Here is a 17,063-nt window from a genome sequence, read left to right as displayed (position 1 = left end):
AAAGTTTTGTCTCAAAAAAACCCAAACCAAAACAAAACCAGATAACAGGCCTGACTATGCTGCTCATTAGTGGAAAATGGAGTCTGCAACTTTGGGCTAGAAATGTGGTTAAACACTTTAAGTGGCACTTAATAAGCCATACCAGTAGAAGCAGGGAAGACGGTGCTGAGAGCAAATTGAATTTGGGGGGCACAGCTCAAGAAGTTTCAGGGGGGAAGAATATTAGGAAGTGGCCTACAGACTGTTCTTGGGATGTTTTGGCAAAGAATGTGGCTGCTTTGTGCCCGTTTCCTTTTCATGAGGGTAAATCTGCATGAGGCTAAATTGACGAGTTTTGAATTAATGCCATTGGCAGAGGTTCCAAGACAGCCTAGTATTGGCTATGCCATGTGGTTATTAATAACCACGCTTATGCCTATGTATAATAAAAAGGAGTAAGTTGTACAAAGAGCTACAAAATGTGCTGTCCGAGGAGAAAGCGAGCACAGGAAGTGGAATGAAGTTCAGTCCTGTGCTCAAAGACATAAAAGTTTAAAGAAAAGCCTGGTGTTAAATGGAATAAAAGGAGTGGTGATCTCAGCGCAAGACCTCACCCAGCTGAGCTTCCAATTTGTGAAACGGAATTAAAGAAAAGCTTGAGCAGTGATGGAAACCATTGTCAATGGAAAGCTGATTCAGATGTGATGTGATGCAATTGAATGAGGGGACCAAGTTCCAGCCCCATCAAGTAGCAAAACTTGGCAGGTTCAGTGATGAGGTTCTGGCTTTAGAGTTAGGGATACAAGAAAGGGATGGAATCTCCCTCCATGGCTGAGGAAGTCACAGAGGCACAACATGTGTCAGAGGTGTCCCTACACATCTCTGGATTGTCTTAGAGATCCCAGTATGTTGGGGATGCCAGAGCCAGGGGATACCTGCCAAGGAATGCTCCAGACCAGCTGTGGGGCCAGCCCAACAGAAAGAAGTCAACAAAGCTGGAAAAGAAGTAAGTAAAACATTTTGCTAATCTCTAATCCAATCACAGGCTGCCACGTTCCTCCTGTCTTCAAGCATGTCCCCTGAGGTTCCTAGAGATGGAGAGTGGAACTCAAAAAGGAGATACCCATCTACAATGGGACAGATTAGATTGCCAGCCTTCATTACACAGGTGCTACATGGAAATGGAGTTGAGTGGAATAGGGGAAAGCATGCTTTAAGGGTAAGCTACAAGGCCAGGCGGTGGTGGCGCATGTCTTTAATCCTAGCACTTGGGAGGCAGAGGCAGATGGATTTCTGAGTTTGAGGCCAGCCTGGTCTACAGAGTGAGTTCCAGGATAGCCAGGACTACACAGAGAAACCCTGTCTCGAAAAAAAAAAAAAAAGGGTAAGCTACAGACAGGCCTGCTTTAGAAGAACGTGAACAACCATCCTGTCACTGCTGAGGTTATCTGGATAAATATATAGATGGGTTCCAAAATGCTCTGATCCTATCTTTGGAGCACAGGCCCTGTGGAATGGGTAGGTGATACAGAAAGACCTGAGGGAGTGGTGGCCTTCCCTAGGGGTTCACAGAGGACCAGCAGTAACCATCATTAATCTTCTAATCACCACCTTAATTGCTGGTATCTTCCTAGGCCTCTGTACTGGCTGCTAGCCTAGTGCAGTTACCCTCCTGCATCTTCCAGCAAGGCTTCCAGACAGCAAAAATCTTCCCCAAGATATTTACATTCCATCTTCTTTCCTGCCCTCCCCCCAGGGAGCTCAGAAAATTGATTTTAATCCACTGGGCTCCTGTTGCTTAGCAGCAGAAGTGCCTGCTCCTAGAAACCAGGAACCACAAAGGATGCTGCCAAAAGTGGGGGCTGTCTGGGCCCTGCTCTTGCTCAACCACCAAATGCTACATCCGCAATACTTCTCCCACATGCTGAGCATTAAAAGGCTGATCACTGGAGCAGCTGAATGACCTTACCCAACACCAACCTGCCAGCCTGGGGTCCCTTTGAGTCAAATTTCCCAGGACAGCAAGGATACAACTCGTGATGATGAGGTGGCTGTAGCTATAAATCACATAACCTGATGTGGAATGAACTTGCTAGTTGGCTGTTGTAGGACTCTTGTTGGCTGACTGGATGGGAGTGGGATCCTGTTACCCTGGGTAACTACAACTCCTACCTGGTGCAGGTACATGCAGGATAACCACAAAACACTGAGGTTGAAGGGGACTAGAGACAACATAAGATAAATCAGTCCTAAAAGTACACAAACTGAAATTCTTAGGCATACGTACTGAAGAAACGCCACAACGCAGAACCAACCAACATGATCAGCTTCGCTTTAGGCCAGTGGGCACTATCAAAGGCTCTGTCCCCTCCCTGATGTGACAGCAAGAACAAGAGGCTCAACCTTGAAGAAGCCCCTGCCTCCAGCTTTCTAAAATAGTTCTAGGACCACCCCATAGTGGTCACCTAGGGAGAATTACTACTTGGCCAACTTTCCCAGAGTCTTTAAATAGTTAAGAGTTCAGGAGCACCAGGAGAGGCCTTTCCAGAATTTGATTCTGTTGTGATAATGGACACTTCTTGACAGAAACAGCAGTTGATAGATCCCCAAGGAATAGAAAGGGTCCTGGTAGTAACTACAAAAAAAAAAAAAAAAAAAAAGCACAGGAACTTACATCAGGAGACCCACAGCCATCTCTTCCCCCAGGTTCAACTCAGAGGTGCATTCCTGCCTCTGAGTGACTTCTTTTCTTCTTTCCCTCCATTTCTCCCAAGGAATGGGCTTTGGCCTCTCTCTTCCACTGCCCAGCACACAAGTCTGCCTCCACAGGCTGAGGGGCCTCAGCATGGCTGCCGCCAGAGTAAGGGGTCTGAAGTAAGGGGAATGCTAGCTGTTTCCAGGCACAAGCTCCTGTCTCACACCCACTGTGCTGCTAGTGCACAGAGAGTGACACATAGAAGGCTCCTGTCACCTGTGTGGAGGTTATTCGCCACACCAAATGCCTTCCCAAGGAGGCCAAGTAAGCCACGCTTGGGTAGACACCTTCCTTGAGAACTTCCTGTATTCCACATGTAAAGCCAGCTGTTATGGAAAGCACCAAACTTAATAGTCACAAGAACATTGTGGTAAGTGCTCCTGTACATGTCACCCAGCCTTAGAGATGGTCAGACCCTTGACATTCATCTCAGCAGTGGATCCCTAGGAATTTCAGGATGTAATCCAGAAGGACAAGAACTCGCATCACTCAGCCTTGCTGTCATGATAAGGCCTAGGATGAGTGCTATCCTAACACATCATCAAATCCTGAGTGTCAAATGCCTGAAGGCTCATCTGTGTCATGAAATGCACTCGCGTGTGTTTTCTGGTGGGCAGCACTAGAAGATTCTGCATCCTTGCCCAAGCAACACCAAGAAAAGGTTGCACAGGTATGTTTGGTGGCACGCACCTTTGATCCCACCACTTGGGAGGCAAAGGCAGGTCAATTTCTGTGAGTTCAAGGCCAACATGTTCTATTATATTATATATTATATGACATATATCACATGTTACATGTCACATGTCACATGCCAGGGCTATATAATAGAAAGATTCTCTCAAGAGAAAGAAAGATGGGTGAAGGAAAAAAACTGCCTGCCTCATGAGAGGGTTCCAGCACAGGGTAGTCACCTGTTGGGAAGTTACACAGTGCACACACTCTTCCATAAGTGTGTTCTCCAGAATACACTGAGTGACAAGAACCACTGGTCCACAGGCTCCTCCAGAAACTGTGGGAGCTAGCTAGGCCTTGTGCTACTTAGGGCCATGTTGGGTCCTAAGTTCCAAGACGGCACTGAGAGTCAAAGCAGTGAGGTGAACAGTTGGATGTCCCCCTGAGAGAATGCTAGAGTTGGGTTAACTTATGTCAGCCTTAAAGGAAGCCCTTGAAAAACACATGAGGAAGACTTCTACCCCAATTATCCCTAGGTCCGTCTGGGTCTTCCCTAGCAGATGTCAAAGGTCAGCATAGTGCCCCTTCCTCTGACCTCTGACCTCATGCCAGGCCCACCTCTCTCCTTGCAGGCATTTGTCCTTCATTGAGTATATGTGCCTCAGTCTCCCCTGAAGCTTGACAACTAACTATGAGGACCTGACTCCTGAGTGTCTGTGACCCCACTCTAGCAAGCACCCCAGAGACATTAGGAAGGTGTTTCCTAAATGAGAGAGAGGTGGACTGCAATTACAAGCCAGTCTTTGGGGACAAAAGAGAAGCCAGGGGTGTGGGTGACCTTCAGAGACTGTCAGGTCTATGAGAACTGGGCTGTTTTTGGGGTTTTAGGGACAAGGTGACTATCTCCATGTTTGGGCCAGCACCTTTTTAAGTAGCAGGTTTAGGCCCTCTAAGGTCTCTGTTGAGGTTTCTGTGGGTTTTGCAATAAGAAGTAGCACCTTCTCTCTCTTTTCTCCTCTCTATTCTCCTCTCCTCCCCTCCCCTCTCCACTCTTTTCCTTTCCTCCTCTCTCCTCCAGTCTCCTCTCCTCCTCTCCTCTCCGCTCTTCTTGTGGTTCTGGGATGCACTCTAGGGTCTTCTGCCTGCTAGACTAGTATTCCACCACTGACCACACTCCCAGCTCCAGAAGCATATGAAATGTAAACTCAACTCCCCCCACCACCACCACTCCACCCCCGTCTCTGGTTATAGGAGCCTGTAAACATGGCAGAAGTTGGGTCTATTTAGATAGCTCAGAAGTTAAAAAAGCACTTGCTGCTCTTCAAGAGGGTCTAAGTTCTATTCCCAACACTCACACAGGATACAACTATTTACTTTTTTTTTTTAAGATTTATTTACTTATTTATTTTATGTAAGTACACTGTAAGTAACTTCAGACATGCCAGAAGAGGGCATCAGATTCCATTACAGATGGTTGTGAGTCACCATGTGGTTGCTGGGAATTGAACTCAGGACCTCTGGAAGAGCAGTCTGTACTCTTAACCACTGAGACATCTCTCCAGCCCAACTATTTACTTTTTTGTTTGTTTACTATGAGAGCACATATTTTTTTAACTAAACCATATTATACTCCATATATATTATTTATTATACATATAATTATATATTTTTATATTTATTATATATATTATGTATTAATTATATATAATTATATATGTGTGTATATATATACATACATATATAAAGGTTATTTTTACTTATTCACGTTACATCCTGCACACTGTCCTGCTCCAGGTCACCCCTCCCACAATCCTTCCCCCATACAACTATTTGTAATTACAGGTCCAGAGGCTCTGAAGCCCACTTCTGGCCTTTGCAGGCACTCATGTGGTACACAGACATACATGAAGACAAAACCATACATACACATTTAAAAAATAAGAATAGATTAATTTGATTGATCGATCGATTGATTGATTGATTAGAGATATGGCAGAAGTTCAGTGGTTATGAAAAGGCTGTTTTCTCATTCTGCTGAATTGAGGCTCAAATGTTTCCTTCCTCCAACCTGTGTCTGGATTTGACTTTTATTGACCTTTACAATTAACATACATGTGTCCAGGGGTTAGAGAGATGCAGTTATAAGGCACTGGCTGCTTTTCTACAGGACCTAGATTCAAGTCCCCACACCCACATGAAACTTACAAGTACTTCTAACTCCAGTTCAAGAGTTCGAAACCCTCTTCTGGTCTCCCTAGGCACAAGAAATACACGATTTTGGCGCGCGCCTTTAATCCCAGCCCTTGGGAGGCAGAGGCAGGCGGATTTCTGAGTTCGAGGCCAGCCTGGTCTACAGAGTGAGTTCCAGGACAGCCAAGGCTATACAGAGAAACCCTGTTTCGAAAAACCAAAAAAAAAAAAAAAAAAAAAAAAAAAAAAAAAGAAAGAAAGAAAGAAATACACCACTTGGTGCACAGACAGACACGCAGACAAAATACAGCCACACAAGTGTCTGGCAGTGTGTTTTGCTCCTTCAGGCTCTCCTGAAAGAATGCTTGTCCTATAGATTCTGTATTCACTGAGTTCTGTGACACCCTGCTTTTGGTAACCATCTTATTTTGTCAATTTAGGTGGATTCTGATCTTATTTTTATCAGTTTAGGTAGATTCTCTCTACCTTTGATGTCTTAGTAGTTTTCCATCCGAAGTCCCTACACTGTGTCCCCCAGTAGCGCGCGCGCATACACACACACACACACACACACACACACACACACACACACGCACGCACACAGAGCTTAACCTCTTGGATAGATCTCAGCTTGAATTGTCATGAGTTTAGAGCTGTAGCAACAAGGGGATAAAAGTTGCTAATTATCACTGTCTATTGTTGCCATGGAGAAATACTTTTCAGGCCTTGAAATGACTTCCAAAACATCTTCTTGTGCTACAAACTTCAGAACTTTAAAAACAATCCCCAAAAGATAAAAAAGCAAACAGAAAATAACATTTAACTGAAACTCTGTCACACATTACAAAAAATTTACACCTTTGAGCCTTTGAGTGGGGTGGGGGGGTAGGGGGGTAGGGAGGTGGGAGGTGGGAGGTGGGGGTAGGGTGGGGGGTGGGGGGATAAGGATAAGATATTATTATGCAGCCTAGATCCTAGATTGTCAGAGAACTCAAAATTTTCTTGCCTCAATCTCTGAAAGTGGTGAGTTACAGGCATACACCACACCAGCGGAAATAATTGCTAAAATGCAAATAAATCTGAATTTATGACATTATGAAAATGCTGTTCTTAAACTATTAGAAAAATAGAGAAGGCCACATGATGGCAGGAGAATTAAACCACTAGAAAAACAAAGCAAAACAACAACAACAGAAAGCAGCACTGTGGCACTTGTCTGTAATCCTAGCAATTGGGAGGGGAAGGCAGGAGGTTCAGGAATTCAGGGTCCTCTTTGGTAACACAACAGGTTCCAGGCCAGGTTATATTCCATGAAATTTCATACAGAAATAAAAGAGGAGAAGAAGGAAGAGGAGGAGGAAAGAAGAAAAAGAGGAGGACAAGGAAAGAGAGAGGGGGAGAGGATACTTTGAGATGGTTCAGCTGGCAAAAGATGGTCATTGTGGGCAAAACATTTATACATATAAAATAAATATAAAATAACTAAAATAAAGAACAGCAATAAAAAGATATAATGGCACACATCTGTAATCCCAGCACCCCTATATTGGTTGAAAGGAAAAGACAAGACAGGAAAATCACCCAGAAGCCAGCCAGCCTGCAGTACACTGTGTAAGACAGAAGAAAGATCCTATTTCAGCAAGATGGAAGGAGAGAACTGGCTCCTGAAAATTGTCCTCTGACCTCCACGTGGATTGTCATGGTATGTGGATGGGCTTGTGCGCACATGTGTGCACACACACACACATACACTCTCACGTGCACGCGCGCGCGCACACACACACACACACCGGCAGTATTCTAGTTATTGCCAAGCTCACTATTCCCTGGCAGTGTACTCCAGAAATCTGTTTAAATTAAAATAAAAACAAACCAGAAAAAAATTTTCAAAAATTTTAATCTTCAGGAAACTTCAAATTTCAGAGACCCCCCCACCATTAATTGAGACCCCGTCAAAATGTGACTGAAGCTGAATATAGCTAATTTTGTCTAATTTTGGTTTTGTTGTCTGTCTGTTTGTTTGTTTTTCGAGACAAGGTTACAAGGTTTCTCTGTGTAGCCCTGGCAGTTCTGGATATCTCTCTCTTTCCCTCTTTCTTTCCCTCCCTCCCTTCCCCCTCCCTCCCTCCCTCCCTCCCTTCCCCCTCCCTCCCTCCCTCTCTCCCTCCCTCACCCCCCCACCTCTCTCTCTCCTCTCTCTCTCTCTCTCTCTCTCTCTCTCTCTCTCTCTCTCTCTGTAGATCAAGCTGGCTTTAAAACTCAGATTCACTAGCCTCTGCTTCCTGAGTGCTGGGATTAAAGGAATGCACCACCAGGCCTAGCTGCTACAGAATTTAATATGACTTGGCAGCAAAAATACAACTGCTTTGATCTCGGCTGCACTTATGCAGTGGTTTCTTACAGTCATCCTGACATTTTTGCCATAAACAGTATTGAAGAAAAAAATAAAACAAAGCAAAACTATGCAGTGTCCCCTGTCAAAGAGATACTTTATTTTAGATTGAGGAATTACTAAAATGTGGTGATGAAAGGTTGGGAATGAACTGTAAATGAAGCATGGACAACTTGGAATTCACAGACAAGAAATCAAATGAGAGTCACTAAATGATAGAAAGTCACTAAATGGAGTCATCCACCAGGGCTCAGGAGGTTCTAGTTAAACTGACCTGAGAGTCAGGGAGAAACGCCAGTGAGCTTGCAGAGGAATGTGCTAAGACAGCAGTTGTGTTGGGGGCGGGTAGCCTTGCTGAATTGACTTAGAAGATTGCACAAGGAAGTAAACAGGTTTAGGAGAAGGTTCAGGAGCTTGATTAAAGATTAATCAAGCAAAGAATTTTGGCCCCGACTTTGGTCCAGTTTTAGCAAGAACCCTGCTATGTTATTTTAGGGAGAACCTTCCACCTTTGATAACTGATCACTTAATAGCTAATCTAATCCCTATTTTCCTACCCTTGATATTGATCACTAACTTAGGTATGGTTGTCAGCAAGAATTCTATCTGGCTGAGGAGTCCTGGCACAAATTTTTAATCCCAGCACTTGAGAGGCAGAGGTCAATTTCTGAGTTCGAGGCCAGCCTGGTCTACAGAGTGAGTTTCAGGAAACCAGAGCTATACAGAGAAATCTTTCCTTGAAAAAAAATCACAAAAAGAAAGAAAAGAAAATCTAACTGGTCAGATGAGCAAGACTCTCCCCTACATGTGTTGTGCTCTCTAGTAACATTCCATTCATTCAATGTCACCACCGCCCAGGCCTCCCAGCCCCTCCTTATACATGGCTCCTTAACTGTAAATTCCTGAGTGTCTTTCCTGTATTTGTCATTGAGCCCAGTTCCATGCCGAGGTCTCTTTTGTTCTACAGCAAATTTCTTAACAAAATTTATCTTTATCACTCCAATGTCAAACTCTGGGTTTCCTTGACAGAATCCAGACCCTTCTTTATTATTATGAAGAACCAGGACCCATAGAACACTTCTTCCAAGAAAACAAGGCACAGCATGGAGCTGCAAGGTCGTCCCCAAAGCCTAGTGCATGCTATATTACTAAGCTGTGCCAAACTCCAAAGCAATTCTTAGTGGATTCTAAAGATAAGCACGCCGGGCAGTGGTGGCGCACACCTGTAATACCAGCACTTGGGAGGCAGAGGCAGATGGATTTCTGAGTTCAAGGCCAGCCTGGTCTACAGAGTGAGTTCAAGGAGAGCCAGGGCTACACAGAGAAACCCTGTCTCAAAAAAAAAAAAAAAAAAAAAAAAAAAAAAAAAGAAGGAAAGAAAAAAGAAAAAAATTAAAGATAAGCAGGAGCATTTCAAGAATGTTAGAAGACAGTTGAGGTGAGTCGGCTTGTGTAGAGCCTGGTAGCCAGAGTAAAGACTTCGGGTTTTGTTCACCATAAAATGAGCATCCATTACAGATATGAGCATTCCTTCTAGGTTCCACTCCACATCCAGGTATGCCTGACTCACTAAAGGGGCTGTTTGCCCCCTCCTCCTCACTCTCTCTTACTCTCTTACTGTCTCTGTTCCTTCTCTCCCCATCCCCCCCATGTGTTCCTAGCAGGCCTCTTCTCTGACTCTCTCTGTCTCTCTTTGTCTCTCTCTGTCTCTCTCCTCTCTCTGTCTCTGTCTCTCTCCTCTGTCTCTCTCTGTCTCTCTGTCTGTCTCTCTCCTCTCTGTCTCTCTATCTGTCTCTCTCCTCTCCATCTCTCTCCTCTCTCTGTCTCTCTCTCTGTCTGTCTCTCTCCTCTCTGTCTCTCTGTCTCTCTCCTCTCTCTGTCTCTCTGTCTCTCCTCTGTCTGTCTGTGTCTCCCTCCTCTCTCTCTCTCTGTCTGTCTGTCTCTCTCCTCTCTGTCTCTGTCTCTGTCTCTGTCCTCTCTCTGTCTCTCTGTTTGTCTGTCTGTCTGTCTGTCTCTCCTCTCTGTCTCTGTCTCCCTCCTCTCTCTGTCTCTGTCTCTCTCTCCCTTTCTCTGTCTCTACTCCCTCAACTCACCTCCTCTATTCCATACTATATCTGTCTTATGGCTGGTACCTCAGGGGGAAAGGATGCCTCAGCATGGGCCAGCAGAGGCACCCCCCTTCCACCTCAACAAATTGTGCTTCTACTAAACATATCCTGGTTCTTTTTTTCTTTTTTATAAAGCACAACAACAGATTTTCAATAGATGAGTAAAAAGATTTTATTAAGTCATTAACTGAATCACTTTGGCAATGATGCCTGCCAGGAATGGACTGACTATAGGCAAAAGTTGAAGTTATAAGGCCACTCAGAACATGTAGCCACAAGACCCTTACTGAGGACCTCTTGGGACCTCTTGCTATGAATGATATGTTTGGAAACTGCCATTTCTGGTTAATTCAGTCCTCTGCACTTGTCATAGCATCTAGGCCAACACTGGAACTTGGTTTACAGTTCCAAGACTGTGTTGGCCTACATTATATTTCATTGCTATTTGCCAATAAAAAGGATAAAAGTAAGGTGTGGTAATGTATGCCTTTAATCCCAGAATTCTGGAGCCAGAGGCAAATGTAGCTCTATGTTCAAGGCTAGTAGATCTACACTGTGAGTTCTAGGACAGCCAGGGTCACTGACGCCATGTCACAAAAAGAAAAAAAAAAAAAACTAAAAGTTTTTGTTAGGCCTGGTGTTGCAAATCTTTAATCCTAGCACTTAGGAGGTAGAAGCAGGCAGATCTCTGAGTTCAAGGCCAGCAGCCTGGTCTATAAAGGGAGTTCCAGGACAGCCAGGGGCTAAACAGAGAAACCCTTGTGGGCAGAGGGGGGATTATAATGAAACAGGCCAAAGAGATGGCTCAGTGGATAAGTGTTTGCCACCAAGCCTAACAGTCTGAATTCAATCCATGGAATCTACATGTCAACATGTCAGAGAGACCTAACTCCCAAACGTTGTTCTCTGATCTTGGCCACCACTGTACACCACACACACACACACACACACACACACACACGATATTGTTTAAATGAGGGACCAAGAGAATATTAAAGGACTGGATATCTGGGGATAATAGGAAACGCAAACACACATGTGCACACACACAGAGATAAAACCTAAGATCAGGGGAAAACGCCTTTTAGGTAATAGAAATCAACTGATCAATGACATTCCTAAAGACTTATTATCTGCCGGGCGGTGGTGGCGCGCATACCTTTAATCCCAGCACTTGGGAGGTGAAAGGTCCGGGACTCCCCAAAAAGGGGTCCACTTAAGTCTCAGGATAACACGCACCCAAAGGACACACGAGAGACCGTCTTGCTGTAAAATACATGAGGTGGTTTATTATATCAGAGCTCTGGGCCAGCCCATATCCCCATATCTCACATAGGGGATAGAGGGACTCACCTCGTGGCTCAGGGGCATAGCGCTTATATATGGGCGGGGTAGGGAAAAATCGAACTTTCGCGCGGGTGCACAGGATTGGTTGTTTTACCTTTTTTGAACACTAGTAGGCCGTACCATGGGGCAGGGTGTAGTTCTTCCCTTGGCCAGTCAGTTTCTGGGATGTTCTTAACAGGCCTTTGTACTGTAACTCCCCCCTCCTCTGTAACTAATTAGATGGACCCAAACCTGCTGGCAGGTGCTTTTCTGCCCAAGGTCTAAGGCGAAAAATTTACACATATTTGATAAGATGGCCTTTATAATTTTTCACTCTACATCCCCACTTTTTCCGATTTGGTTATGTTTTTAATCATAAAAACTCAATTATTAATAAGTCTATTCTCACCCCACTTTTTCCGATCTGGATCTTTAGAAAAATTTAAACTCCAGTATCATAATTATCATTTTTTTTGACCCAAAGTCCTATATTGGTGGCGCAACACAAAAAGTTGAACAGCATTTATTCTTTTTCTAACAAAAGTTACTAATCTATTTAAAATGTAGGGGCCTATGGTTAAAAGCAAAAGTAAAATCACAAGGGGTCCAGCAAGGGAGGATTGAACCAACTCTCGAATCAACGTTGCTGTGCCTCTCTGTGTCTCTGGTGTAACCTTTCTCTGAATTTATTCTCTGGTCACTCTTGAATGGTCTACATAATAGTAATATTTTTTCTTAGAGCAGCACACAGACTTTCTCTTTTAAGAAACAGCAAGTCTAGTAACAACTTAATTTTGTTGTCGACTGTTCTAGGGCTCTCAAATCTACATCAGTGGTAGCTCTCAGCTGATGAAAATAATGAGGTGTCTGTATCAATGTAGTTACACCTGTCTCTATACCTATGGCCACTCTTAGTCACAATATAACAGCTAGAGTCAAGGAAAATAGGCTCTCTGTAGAATCGTCTAGGGTGTATCTCAAACTCAGTTCAAGAGTATCTGCGGGAACTAGCTGGACAAGTATATAATAATTTTTGACTGCAAGCTCACCATTTATTAATCTTAGGAACTAAGAAGTATCTGTTAGCAGGGCTTCTCGGGCTCTATTTTATTTGCTAGGTGTCTCGAAACATTTCTATTGCTTTGGAACACACTCTCAAAGTTGTCCTCTGACTTTTACACATTTTGTGGCACAAAGCTGTCTATATATATATATAATCACATAACAAATCCATATAACTCTAGATTCACATTTTAACTTCAATCTTGTAATTACAAGCTGTCATTTAACCTTGGGTGTATATACCCTAAGTCCCACCCTCCAAGGCAGCATTTTCCCTGTGCCTCTGGGGTGGTCTCAGGAGTCAAGGCCTGCTGCTTCTTTAGCCTTGTAGAATAGTAGAAGACCTGGAGCCAAAGAGTAGGGGGTTGTTCAGGCATCTGGATCTTCTCCAGTTGGCATCAGTCACAGGTGGTGATGGTGAACTTCAAGGAGGTCGGATGGTCCACAGCACCAGGAACAGTCTTTTAGTAGCCTGAAAAATCATTTCTCACACAAAATGGGCATTCTGGGTATGGAGCAAGGACAAGGGACACTCTAGCCAGTGCCAGTTCCCAAGGGTAGTTTAATTTTAGGGTTCTGTATATTCTCTCTATCTGTCCTGAGCTTTGGAGACAGTATAAACAGTGGAGCTTCTAATATCTCTGACAATTTCTGACTTATCTTAAAATTGCTCTCTGATCTAATTATCTAGGACACTTGAAACCTCGAGAAGGTCCCTATGCTAGGCTGTTTTTTCCTAGGTATTTCTTATTTACCCTAAGTCTTATTATTTCTCTGGCTCAGAACCTAAGGTCCCTTATACGCTTTAAGTCTCTTGGCTACTTGGTTGTATTCATATCTTAAGAGTCTATCTGTGTATTTAGCCTGGTAAATCCTTTGTTTTCTGGGGAGTATAGTTCTCCCTTCTTGTGTGCACCATTGTCTCTTTTTCTCTAGATAGTATCTGGCAGGATGGCTAGCAATCTGAGTTCTTTTTCTTACTCTGTGCTTTAAGTGAGGCCATCTCTTAGGCCCACAACTGGAACAGGCTGCCGTATCAAGACACTTGATCTGTCCGGTTATTGCCTCAGGCCACTGAGTCTCCTCCCTTTTGGTGTCCTGGGCAACGAGTACTCACAGTTGCTGGCTTCATCAGGGTTTCCTCTCTTGGTATGTAGTCCTGTAGACATGGGCTGTGGCAAAAGCATACCTGTTGTCCATGCAGATGTTGGTCTTCTTGTCAGCCCCAAGTTCCAAGGTTGTTCTCTGCACCGATGATCTCAGGGGTAGGGAGTCAGTCCAGATGACATTTGTGTCCACCACAGTAATGCTGGCTTGCCTCTGACCAGCATGGAGAAAACTGCTCCCGTCTCTCGGCTCCCGGCTGGAGTCAGTAGGAGGAGCCTTTCCTCTACCCGTGAGTTCTTGTCAGTTAGTTTCAGCCTGTCTGGGCCCCAATCCTGGGGAGTAAGTCTCAACCCAACAGAGGGTAGGAACAGTCTAGGATGACCATAAATGAATGGGATACCCAGCCCATCTCTTAGTCCACCATTTTCGGGTAGTCCATGAATATCTTTTGACCCATTGGCCTGGAGGAAGCCCCTGTGTCTATCAAAAGTTGGGTGGCTCCAAGCTGCCCCGTCTATCTCAATAGCTGTCTTCACACAGAGCTGTTATCTTCGCCACTTGGGGTGTTTTTCGAGGCCTGGGATTTTCTGGCCCTGGCTTCTATTTGTTAGGGCCCTCTTGGACCCTGAAGCTGGCTCCTTTACTTGCAATGCGCACACTGGTCTTTTTCAAAGAGTTTTATCTCTCTTTGATTGGAATCCCTTTTTTTCTGCTTTCTGTAAATTCTTTCCTGTCACCTTTCTCTTTCTTCACCTCTCTCTAGTCTCCTCTATTCCTCTCTATTCCTCTGGACTCACAGCAACTTATCTCTATTCTTCTTCTCTACTCTTTTCTTCTAGACTTACACTAAACCTTCTCTATTCCTCTTCTCTATTCCTTTCTTTTAAATCTTCTCTCACTTGCTATTACCATCAATCATTTTAATATGTAGTATACTTCCTAAATCTTTCAATGACTTATCTTGTAGTCTCTGTAGCCTCTGGAGCCTTGTCTACACTGACAGAATGTCTCTATGAGCTAGTCTAGAAAGGCTGTGGGTAACTTATCTGATCTCTGCTTAACCTCATGTGTCCTGATCAAACTTAGTGGGGTCTCATATAACCCCCTCTCTCAAGATCTATCAGCGGAATCTGGCGTGGGCCTTTGGGTGTCCCTTACCTACTGTCACATGAAGGTCTCAGTCACATCTGGTCTGAATTGATCCGCTGCTGACCATGGCCTGATCAATTGACTGGGTCCCCAATGTCTCCATGTCTGTGGGAACATTCTTTCTCCGGTGTCCCCGCCTGCTCTTTACTTCTGAAGACCAGAACCTGCAAAGGTCTTGTGAAAGCAAGGCTTTTAAAATGAAACTTTTTTCTCAAAATATAATTAGAGCATAATTATGTCAATTTATATCAGTGAAGTATAAGATAGTCTTATTACCCAGTCTATTTTTTTGTTGACTAACCAGCACCTCTGTCATCTATCTTGACTAAAACATTTAGTTCTGAACCTGGCTTTAGGATGAATGTCAGCTGCCGATCATCTATTTAAATTTTTTTTTCAAGGTAAACAGCTATAAGTTTTTAATCCCGTCAGAAATCCAGAATGACTGAGTTAACTATAATTGTGGGAAGCACAAAGCATAGCTTTTAAAACTTAGTCAATTTATAGAGACCTTTGAACACCTGGAAAAGAGGCTTTTATCTAATTTATTGTTTTTGATCACCTGTAAAGCAGTAAATAGTCTCTAGCAGACAATCACTCTCGACCCGTGACGTGAAGAACGGCCTGAAGGGCTGGCGCAACCTGCCTGTTTTCCCCGCCTATCCGTGTTCACACAGCCTGCCCTGCCCGCGTTCACTGTCAGCCCACCGGTCCTCTCGGCGGGAGGGCGTCTCTCCGTGCCGCACATGCGGCGCCACGTGGCGCGCGGTGATTGTTTCAAGCTCGGCTCTTTCTCCCCAGCGTGCAGCCGAGGGGAGGGGCTGCCACATCTCATTAAAAAGAAACTCAAAACAACATATAGACAACATATAGACAAAGGACATTAACATTAAAACATAGTCATCCGCGTCTAGACTTAAACAACCAGCTAAACTCGAGTCACAACGGGAAAAGCATCCACAACCATCTCCCGTGCAGGGAGCACTCCAGCTCCTTCCTACTGGGACGTCTCCCAGATATTTGCAGCTCCAGGCCATTGGACCTCACGGTCTCACAACGGCAGCTGACAAACACTAGAATCAAACCAGAAAACAGAATCGGCGGCACACTCATTGGACCTCACGATCACACAATGGCAGCTGCCAGAAAAACGGAACCAGAATAGAAAACAGAAGCGGCGGCGGGTGCACCCAAATATAGCCCACTCACACAGACACACAGACAGTACACAGACTTAAACCCACCTCCAAGGGGTCTTCGGAAGTCCTGGGGTAGCTGCGTAAGCCTGGACGAAAGTTTCCCGGTCAGGGAACCAAGATGAAAGGTCCGGGACTCCCCAAAAAGTGGTCCACTTAAGTCTCAGGATAACACGCACCCAAAGGACACACGAGAGACCGTCTTGCTGTAAAATACATGAGGTGGTTTATTATATCAGAGCTCTGGGCCAGCCCATATCCCCATATCTCACATAGGGGATAGAGGGACTCACCTCGTGGCTCAGGGGCATAGCGCTTATATATGGGCGGGGTAGGGAAAAATCGAACTTTCGCGCGGGTGCACAGGATTGGTTGTTTTACCTTTTTTGAACACTAGTAGGCCGTACCATGGGGCAGGGTGTAGTTCTTCCCTTGGCCAGTCAGTTTCTGGGATGTTCTTAACAGGCCTTTGTACTGTAACTCCCCCTCCTCTGTAACTAATTAGATGGACCCAAACCTGCTGGCAGGTGCTTTTCTGCCCAAGGTCTAAGGCGAAAAATTTACACATATTTGATAAGATGGCCTTTATAGTTTTTCACTCTACAGGAGGCAGAGGCAGGTGGATTTCTGAGTTCGAGGCCAGCCTGGTCTACAGAATGAGTTCCAGGACAGCCAGGGCTATACAGAGAAACCCTGTCTCAAAAACAAAACAAAACAAAACAAAAACAAAAACAAAAACAACAACAACAACAAAAAAAAAAGACTTATTATCTATGTATGGTAGTGTTAAATAATTTGGGTAAGAAGGCTGCAAAGATATTCTTAGTGGTTAAGAACACTGTTCTTGTAGAAGACCCAGGTTTGAATCCCAGTACCCCCATGTTGGTTCACAACCATCTGTAACTCCAGTTCCAAGGGATCCACCTGACAATCTCTTCTAACTCCCTCAGGCACCAGACACATACGTGATGTACAGACATCCATACATGCAAAATACTCATACACACCAAATATAGTTTAAAAATTTAAAAAAAAAAAAAAGCTGAGCAGTGATGGTATCAGGAGATAGATCTCTGTGAGTTTGTGGACAGCCAAGTCTGCAGAGTGGACTCGAAGAAAAACTATGG

The 17,063-nt window shown here is 44.4% G+C and overlaps 1 long non-coding RNA gene across 1 annotated transcript in view; it reads right to left on the bottom strand.

Annotated features, from left to right (window-relative positions):
- Positions 1–11,283: 11,283 nt before the first annotated feature.
- Positions 11,284–17,063, bottom strand: part of LOC143435494 (uncharacterized) — a 30,450-nt gene continuing 24,670 nt past the window's right edge. The window contains exon 4 of the long non-coding RNA XR_013105855.1: positions 11,284–16,142. This is a non-coding gene — a long non-coding RNA (uncharacterized LOC143435494). The remainder of the gene's footprint in view (positions 16,143–17,063) is intronic.

The sequence above is a fragment of the Arvicanthis niloticus genome, chromosome X, assembly GCF_011762505.2.
Source record: "Arvicanthis niloticus isolate mArvNil1 chromosome X, mArvNil1.pat.X, whole genome shotgun sequence".
NCBI lineage: Eukaryota > Metazoa > Chordata > Mammalia > Rodentia > Muridae > Arvicanthis > Arvicanthis niloticus.
This window is presented reverse-complemented; position numbering and strand designations above follow the sequence as displayed.